The 8611-nt window shown below is 42.3% G+C and overlaps 1 long non-coding RNA gene across 2 annotated transcripts; it reads left to right on the top strand.

Annotated features, from left to right (window-relative positions):
• Positions 1–207: 207 nt before the first annotated feature.
• Positions 208–7563, top strand: LOC142034986 (uncharacterized). 2 transcript variants are annotated; one of them, XR_012651786.1, is made up of 4 exons: positions 208–435; positions 2666–2785; positions 3210–3299; positions 7198–7563. It is a non-coding gene; the product is annotated as an uncharacterized LOC142034986 (long non-coding RNA). The 2 variants fall into 2 exon arrangements; XR_012651787.1 differs by lacking the exon at positions 7198–7563 and adding an exon at positions 6946–7002.
• Positions 7564–8611: the final 1048 nt, after the last annotated feature.

The following is an 8611-nucleotide window of genomic DNA, read 5'->3' as shown; positions in this document are numbered from 1 at the left end:
GACATAGAGACCTTCATTAGCCCTTTGATGGACTACAGACATCCTGATTGTTAGTCTATTATCTAACTGCTTATCAGTCACATTCTCGAGCTCTCATTATTTTACTTTCACACTGCTGTAATTAGCCTCTGCATTTTTCAGGCACTCAGAGCCTTGCTTCAGCCTACACACACAGATTGTACAGAAAGGAGGTTCAAATACTGATGCCATAAATGCAAACCTTTTAAAGGTGACCTGTAAAGGACTGCTGATAAAAGAAGCTGGGAAGTAGTTTCTTTTGTGTTTGTTTTCATTTCCTTTGGGTATAGGCTGCTTCTCCTCTGTGCCCTCTGAATGTTGCCAGGGAACAAATCCTGCTCACCTACCTGGTGCAAACAATTTCATCGATAGAAGGTAGCTGCTAACAAAAGGTGAGCAGGATTCAGCTGGACTCAGGTAAGGAAGATGCTTTCTTCCTTGTTCTATTCCTTGCAGGTATCTTTTTTCTCTTTTTTTTTCCATATTTTTAAGGGATGGTCTCAAATGTTGTTTTTCAGAACATACCTTCCAACCTAGAGACAAGGGGAATTATTTGAAAACAGTAGGGGGAAATCTATCCACTGCTTTCTCCAAGGTCTAAGGCTTCCTTCTCATAACCAAGCTTTTATGATAATAAGTCATGATGCTGGGCAGTCCACTGCACCTTGAAAGGCCTGCAATGGTAACAGCAAGTGTGAACATACGAGCAGGACTTTAATTATTGTCAATGTAGGAGGAGCTGCTGCCTTGTGATCTGACTCTGTCCACCAGCAATTCCTCTCAGTTTTCTTGTGGAACAGCGGAAAAACTAATAAGCAAAATAAGCTGCTGCTAAGGAACAGACTGATCATCAGCACTGTGAACTCACAGTAAATAAGAAACCCAGCAAATTAAAAGCAGCCATTTCTTCACAAGTATTGCTCCTCTAAGGAGGTTGGATTGTTGTGAGGTCCATTCCCAGTGTCTTGTGTCTTTCTTTTGGATCTACTGGCTTCTTTTGAAATAATTTCTGAGTTTTCCCAGGATCTCACCAGATCTCAGCAGTTCCCAGGGATCAATTCTCAATGTAGTTTTCCTCTCTCAGCCCAAACCACCTGCATCTTCCAATGTATCGTGCCTCCTGTTCTCCCCACACTGGAGCTCACCCCAGTTTACACAATTCTGTGAGCTGATATCTCAAGTATTTCTCTCCTTGTGAAATTGAAGCAACCTCCAGCTCATTTCATCAGCTATGTTTCATCTTATTCAGCAGTAAGCATCTGCCAGCACAGAGAACAAGATGTGGAATACAGATAAAACCATGAGATTAATTCAGTTTTACCTCTCTGTATTTCAGGAAAACAAATCATATTTATTATTTCATTTATATAATGCATCCTCCCTACCATGCTCACTGCTATCTTTCTATTGTTAATACTATCAAAGGTAGTGACCTACGTCTGGGCATTCCAGCTCCATGTTGCTCAAATTCTAAATGCTTTTTATGAAAGCCACTTGCATAGCCATAATTGTGGTTTGCCAGGGAGGTCTCCATTAAAAATATCAAATCCAGGGGTTTCATCACTCTGCCATAAAAATTTGCCCCAGGCTGAATACAGCTGAAAGGTACTCCTTTTCCCACACCAATACTATGCAGAAGCAGAGTATTGGCCTCAGTTTATCACCCCTTCACCTTCAGTGTAATGCTAGAGAGCTTTAGAAACAGAGCAGCCAGCAGCCCCTGCAGCAGGGTGCCCACTACCTCCCAGTCTAAGATCATGCATTTAGTCTCCCATAACTTTGCCCAATTTTACTGTTGAGGCTTAAGGCTTTGGGGAGGTGAGCTGCTGCACATTAGAAACTGAAAAGCCATGTTAAAATTTTCACAAAGGTGATTTCAACTGTTGCCACAAATGACATAAAACAGTATTGTTTTGCTAGTAATGACAATGGTCCCCTCCTCTTGCATCCCTCCTGCACAAGGTGCAGGACTGCTCCACGGAGAGACCTTAGCAGCACCCTGTGTTTTACTGCAGGGATCAGTTGGCTTGACAGAGAGAGAAAAGCATCACCCAGGAATGAGAGAGGTGCCTTTTGCTATTACCATGAAAATCCACACACATTTGGCCAAGTTATAAACCACAGGTGGTCACCAACTGTGTGTTCCTCATTTTCTGGATGCCTGACTTGAAACCCTGGGGGCTGATTTGCAAAGTGCTGAGTGCTGGAAGCTGTAATTGAAGTCTCTGGGAGCTGTGCTTTGAACATATATTGAGCTATAAAAACACTAAGTACTCAGAAACATCAAACTGGGGCCCCAAAATCGGTGGGTCCTTTGACCCTAATCTCCCTGTGACTCAGCTCCCCATCTGTAAAATGGGAATACTGTCACCCTCTTGTCTCACAGGGGTGCTGTGAATTCAAATCCACGTGTGTCCATAAAGTGCTCAAATGCTCTGCTGAGAGCACAGCTGAAACACCCAAGAGCAAATCAATAATTTTGTATTCAGTACAGTGTTTGAATGGTGTGAGGTAAATAAGGCCTGGGCCACACTTTGAATGCTATGACCAGATGTCTCTGAGCATCATGCAGCAGGGAAAAAAAAAAACAAAAGAAAAAAAAAAGAGCTTATGTAATTAAAGACTGTCTTGTAATGTGTTTACACAGGGGACCAGAGTTGCGGTTATGTGGGCAACTTTAGCTTTGGCATTTCCAGAGCAAGAAAAATAACATTGCTACTGAGGGATGGTGTACAGTGAATTGCTGACACTCAACACTGTGCAGGAGGTAGGTGAAAAGTGCAATGATAAATACACAAAATGTGTAAGTTAAAGATCATTATTCAGGTGGCAAAGCAGAGCTAGGACACGCTGGAATGAAGGATGCCTGCAGAGCCTTTACTCACTGCCTCCGCATTAAGATACCACTCTTAATTACATAATCGTATATTTTGCCTTGGGAACCCTTGCATCAGCACAGACAGCATTTCTTCAATATTTTGTTTGTATTCTTCTGTGTACTCGCCTAGCTCTTACTCTGCTGCACATTATTCAGTCCCTGCTATGAAGACAGAACTATTAACTTCTGTGTGAGTTCCTTATGGCTCTGGCACTAATTCACAGTTAATTTACTTCCACGGTACATAGAAGCAAGTCACGGGGATATTAAGCCAAAAGGAACCACTAATTTGGGACTCAATTTGATTTTTCAGAGGGGGCGGAAGGCTTTGCCAATCGATGCGGTGGCTATTTGCTGGTAGCAGACAAATCCTGAAACTCAAGGACCTGAGATGCTATTCCAGGTACTCTGGAGCAAGGAGGGAGGCATTTGCTATGATGGACACAGATAACTCTGTATTTACTGACACAACACATGACCTTCTTCCTCATTTCTGCTCTAATCTGTCCAGCCTCTCCCTCACAGTCCCCCTCTCTTCATCAAGGTGCTTCCTTCCTCCATTCCTCAGGCACTTAAACACAAGCAATTAATTCCTGCCTGGCAAGCCAGGTCCCCAGCTCCATCCCCTGTGTATTCCTCAAAACCTACTCGATCCCATATGTGCTGCCCCAGTCTCTTTCCCAACAGCATTTCAGCTTCTTTTTCTGAGCTCCTCTCTCAGCCTCCCTCTCCCCTCCAGCTTTATTTCTCCTCTTCTTAGGACATGTTTCTGTCACCTGAGAAATGTTTACTGAGCTTATATATGCTTCAGATTTTAAAAAAATTAAGAATTTGGCTAAACTTGTCAAATCATCAGGGAGAGATGGAGAAGATATCCCTCTAAAAATGCGAGCCCCCACTCAAAATACTGTCTTTCAGTCCTGACCAGTGGTAGTAGGATTTTGCAAAGAAAAGTCACAAGAATTTAGCATGTATTTTTCTCTTAACCCTGCTAAAATTTGCTTTTCCTGAGAACAATGAACTTCATTCTGCAACAGACACCCAGCAGAGAAAATGTCAGCCCAAATCAAGGTTTGGGGAATAAAAATAAATACATTTAAAAAGAAAAAGAAAAAAGAAAGAAAGAAAAAACTTTCTAATAAGGAAAGATAGGCAGATCTTGCAGCCTTACCAGTTATTTATGTGACAGAACCTTCCAAGTCTCAACTGTGCGGTAAAAGCAGATTTTGGAAGACACTTTTTGGGGGGTGACATCATAGGCGTGTTATGCAGCTTATGAACAGATCCGGTTTCTTTACTGAGCTTTGGTACTTCATTATTGTACTGTGTGCTTGGAGCATCCTGAATATAATATGTTAGAGGGTGAACAAAGTCATTGCCTCTTCCAGAAAGGGGCTGGGAGAAGAAAAAAAAAGGGAGGGGGAGGAAATAGAGTTTCATCAGTAGCTTTGATGTAGCCAGCCAGCAGGATTCAATGTCACTGGAGAGCAATACCAGTGTTCTGCCCCATGCTAAAGTGATCACACCTGGAGCCTTTCTGAATGGATCTGTATGCTACAGATGCTGTAAGATACAGTGTATCTTTCCTGTTAGCTTAAAAAAATAAAGACACCCCTCCCCCCCATTTATTAACGCAACAATTTGTTCTCCAGAAGACATTGTGATCCATATTCAGCTCTTCTGACAAAGCACAACTATAATACTGGCAAAGTACCTGAGATTAATTCTAGTAGTGAAAAAAAAAAAAAAATCCAAGTTGTTTTCTTTTCCACACAATGGGTAATAAGAGCAGTGTGAAAATCGAGGCTTACACTTTTCACAAGTGCAAGTAAAATTTCCTGTTCTGCTTGGGTCCATGAGAAAAAGTCGGACATCATCTCCTACTTGTCTAAGTTTCTCTTCTAATTTCATGTTTTATGTGGGAAAGATGGCCTCCAGATCTCAAAGGGAAAGCCCATCAAGCTGCAGATCCCCAAGGCAGCCAGCCCCGCGTGGCCTTCGCCCACGGGCTCGGACCCAGTCGGTCTCCAGCCTCAGCCACAAACTGGGCATAGGCCAGTCCATTTGGCACACCAAAGGTGTAGGAAATTCCTCAGGTGGGGTCAGGTCCTGATACTTCCAGCCACATCAGAAACATTTCATACGACATCTGTCTAAAACCTGAGCAATTACCCCAAGTCAGAAACTAGTGGCCAGGCAGCTGGGCCAGATGTCTATTAAGCCCAGCTCTGGCTTCCCCTTACCCAAGTTCTGCGATCACCAGTCGTGGCCAATTCTGGGGGAAGATTTGGGCTGCTGGCCGTGGCCTTGTTGCCAGTGCGTCACCTGCAATGGCTGTTCAGAAGTGATAAATGGTTTGGGTGTCCAGAGAGAAAATACAGGTGAGAGACAGGAGGCAGCGAGGGAACAGCTTGGCACTCCTGCATGGTGTGATGGGATGGCAGAGAAAGAAATAGTTAACTGCACAACAGATCAGTAAGTCAAGTTTTCTGTCTTTCTGCTATCTCCTTGGTTTTTGCTTTTGTTGAGTTGGCTACTTTTCCCCATTATTGCTGCTTGCATGTTCCTACGGTTGAATTCAAGCGATGTCTTAACAGCCTTCTGCACTTATTCAAGTTACACACCTCCCACCACTCTGGGGCTTGTTAGATAAGGACAGAAAGGGAAGGAGCCTAAAGACAAGCACAACACAAAACGAGTGGATGCTTTGAGTAATCGTTTCCTTGCCTTGTGGAAAATAGTCACCCCTCTACCCTCCAACCCCGTGTCAAAATTTAACCTTGGAAATAGAGATTTCACAGAAGGAAAAGCACTTAAATAGCCAACTGTTTTGATGCTTCACTTGTCCAGAAATGAGTTGTTGGTTTTGATATTATACCACATCTGTCTTCTAAATCACAGAGCAATATTAACATCTAGCTTTTGCCATAAATTATGAACATCTAAGTAATTTTCCTGAATTTTACAAGTGAACCTATCACCATCTCTCAATATCTGTCTCTAGCATGTATAGTGATATATGTATTTTACTTTTTTTTCCCCCTCCACAAAAAGAAAAAAAGGAAAGAGCAAGCACTTAAAACTATCAGAACAAAGATGAGCTGCTATTAACATTACTTTCAGACTAAGCAGAAGTTTGTGATATTAGATGCCATTCCCCTTACCCCATCCCCCACTCGTACCGTGTAGAGGTGATATTTGTCTTGCAACAAAAAAAAGAAAAAAGGGGGGGGAGGGAAGAAAACACCACATCTTTGAGACAAATTTTACAGCACTCTGAATGATATGTGTGCTTTTTATGTTTATGAAACCACCATCTAGCGAAAAATAGCAGCCTAATATTTTGACACGAAGGTCATTTGAAAGTTTTACTGCCTGCAAGCCCGATCCATTTTGTTGACAAAAGGCTCTCTCAGGGCTCTTTAAGGTGCCCCAGCCTGCTCGACTTTCTCTCTGTCTAGCATTTCTATTTCCCCTCCTCACCCCCTCCCACCAGACTAATTACCAGCTCATTAAGGCTGTCCTAATGAATTATGTTACAGCATTAAGAAAGGGCTTGGAATAAATGCTCATTTAGGTACGGGAGGAGGGACAGAGAGATTACTACTTTTGTCAACCTTGCCGGTTGAAGCTAACTTGATCTGACCATACTCAACACCCAGACCTCCTGCCTCCCCCCCCAAATCATAAATATTTCAGCTGAAATGAATTTTAGATTGATATAAACATGCTCTGGGGAGGAATTGGCTTCCTAATGCCACAGAAAGAGAAATGCTCGGGAAGGTTATACCATGTGCATGTCTGAGCTTGTGCTCTGAGAGGTGTGCTGCCCGCGCCTGCAAAGGGCTGAGGAGTAACGGGAGGCGCGGGATGTTCTCACCTTGTTCCGTGCGGTCGGGCAGCAAGGCAAACAGGCTCAGCGCTGGCCAGCATTAATTAATTAAAAGCACTTCTGTCATATTTTGGATGATTTACAAAGCTAGGCAGAATGGCCTCTGTTTAACGTCACTCCACACTGCATAGTGAAATCGTTCCCGTTTCTCATACAGAAGAGCAGCGTTGGCTCCACAAAGAATTCTGCAACCCAGCCAAAACCAGGAGCTGCAGAGAGGAGTGAGAGTATCCAGTTCACAGGTCAGGGCTGGAGTCTTAACAGGCTGCTTTCTCAGCCAGAGCTTTATCAAAGACCCCTCACCAGCATCTGCTCTCAGCTTGGAAACTTGAAGCACTAACATGTTGTCTCATTTTCGAAAGGCAATTCTCGTATCTTATTAAAATCTCACTATTCTTCTGTTAAACAGGTATAGATTGGTACCTGGACTTTGGCTCTCACTCTCCAGAGGGATTTTCCAGTCTGCAATACCCATCCTGCATGTTTGCTTTTCTCCTTGTTGGGTCTTTTGATGTAAGTAGGTGTAACTCACTGCTGAAGAAATGCAAGGACAAAGGTGCCAGAATTCTTTCCCGGAGACAGCAATGATCAAAAAAAATGTGGTGCTTTAAATAGGCCTGAATTTCCTGAAAACACACTGCCAAGATTAATTTTCACTACATGCGTGTGAGGTTTTCAGTTACGGTCAAGGTAGTAATTTGCACACACTTTAAAATTGGGTCTGTAACTGGTAAACATACGCTAAATATACAAATTAACATAAGACAGCTGAACATGAGACAGATAAGAATTTATTCTATGCTCCTGGAATCCATTTATTGAGAGCTCTAATTACATTCTGATTTTAGTGAAGAATCATTAAGAGCAGATCAGTTTATACAGTGGCCTCTGTATTACTGTGCTTATGTATTACTTTTTTTTTTTCAAATGCTGCTTCAGAAGAAGTCACAGACAGCAGACATTGCTCATTTTTAGGGAAATCTTTCAGCTATGCCATATTGCATTTTTAATGGCTTCATTAGCACCAAGCAAGAGTAAATATACACGCAAGCCTATGAGCTGACATTTCCATGCAGACCTCAAAACCTTTTTAGCAGCAAAGGTAATAATTTAAGCTGTCTCTTGAAATAAGAGGCCACACCAATCCAGAGCTTTTGTACTTTAAAACCTGTCAATAACTGGCTAGTTTTTAGCAAGAATTAAACTGCCTTTAGGCAGCTTGCACACCTAAGAGCAACTACTTTCTGGCTGGAACTGGACTGCAACACACTTTTTTTTATTAAAAAAGAAAAAAACAAACCACAAAACACACACCCCCTCCAGGATTTAGGAGATGCTACAAGCTAACCTTTCTTTTATGCCCATTCATCAACTTCTAGTCATAAAAATTAATAGTAATTGCATGCAGACTTGTGTGTACAGCTCCCTGCATTACATAGACACAAGTATGTATGTTGTATAAACAAACAGAAAATATTAGAGAAGCATTTTCCACACTAAGAGACAACCTAGCAGCCAAGCAGTAGATTATTCTTATCACTCTTTTGCAGTAAAGCAGGAGAGAGAAGGCGAGAGCACATAAGGCAATTTCTGCCAGAGCAGCAGATGACAGAGCTGTTGCAGGACAAACAAAAAAATAAAGTAAATTTTCCTTTCTTCAACACGTCTCCCTCATCCCAAGTTTCTTGACTTTGTTGTTGTTTTAATTTGGCCTTTTTTGGTCTATTTTTCCTTCCTTCTCCTTTAAAAAGACAAAGAAGTGGCTGATAGGGAAAGGGAGGAGTGGTGGGGGAAAATGTCCTCTCTCTCCCCTTTCGGGGGTA

The sequence above is a fragment of the Buteo buteo genome, chromosome 9, assembly GCF_964188355.1.
Source record: "Buteo buteo chromosome 9, bButBut1.hap1.1, whole genome shotgun sequence".
NCBI classification, from domain to species: domain Eukaryota; kingdom Metazoa; phylum Chordata; class Aves; order Accipitriformes; family Accipitridae; genus Buteo; species Buteo buteo.
This window is presented reverse-complemented; position numbering and strand designations above follow the sequence as displayed.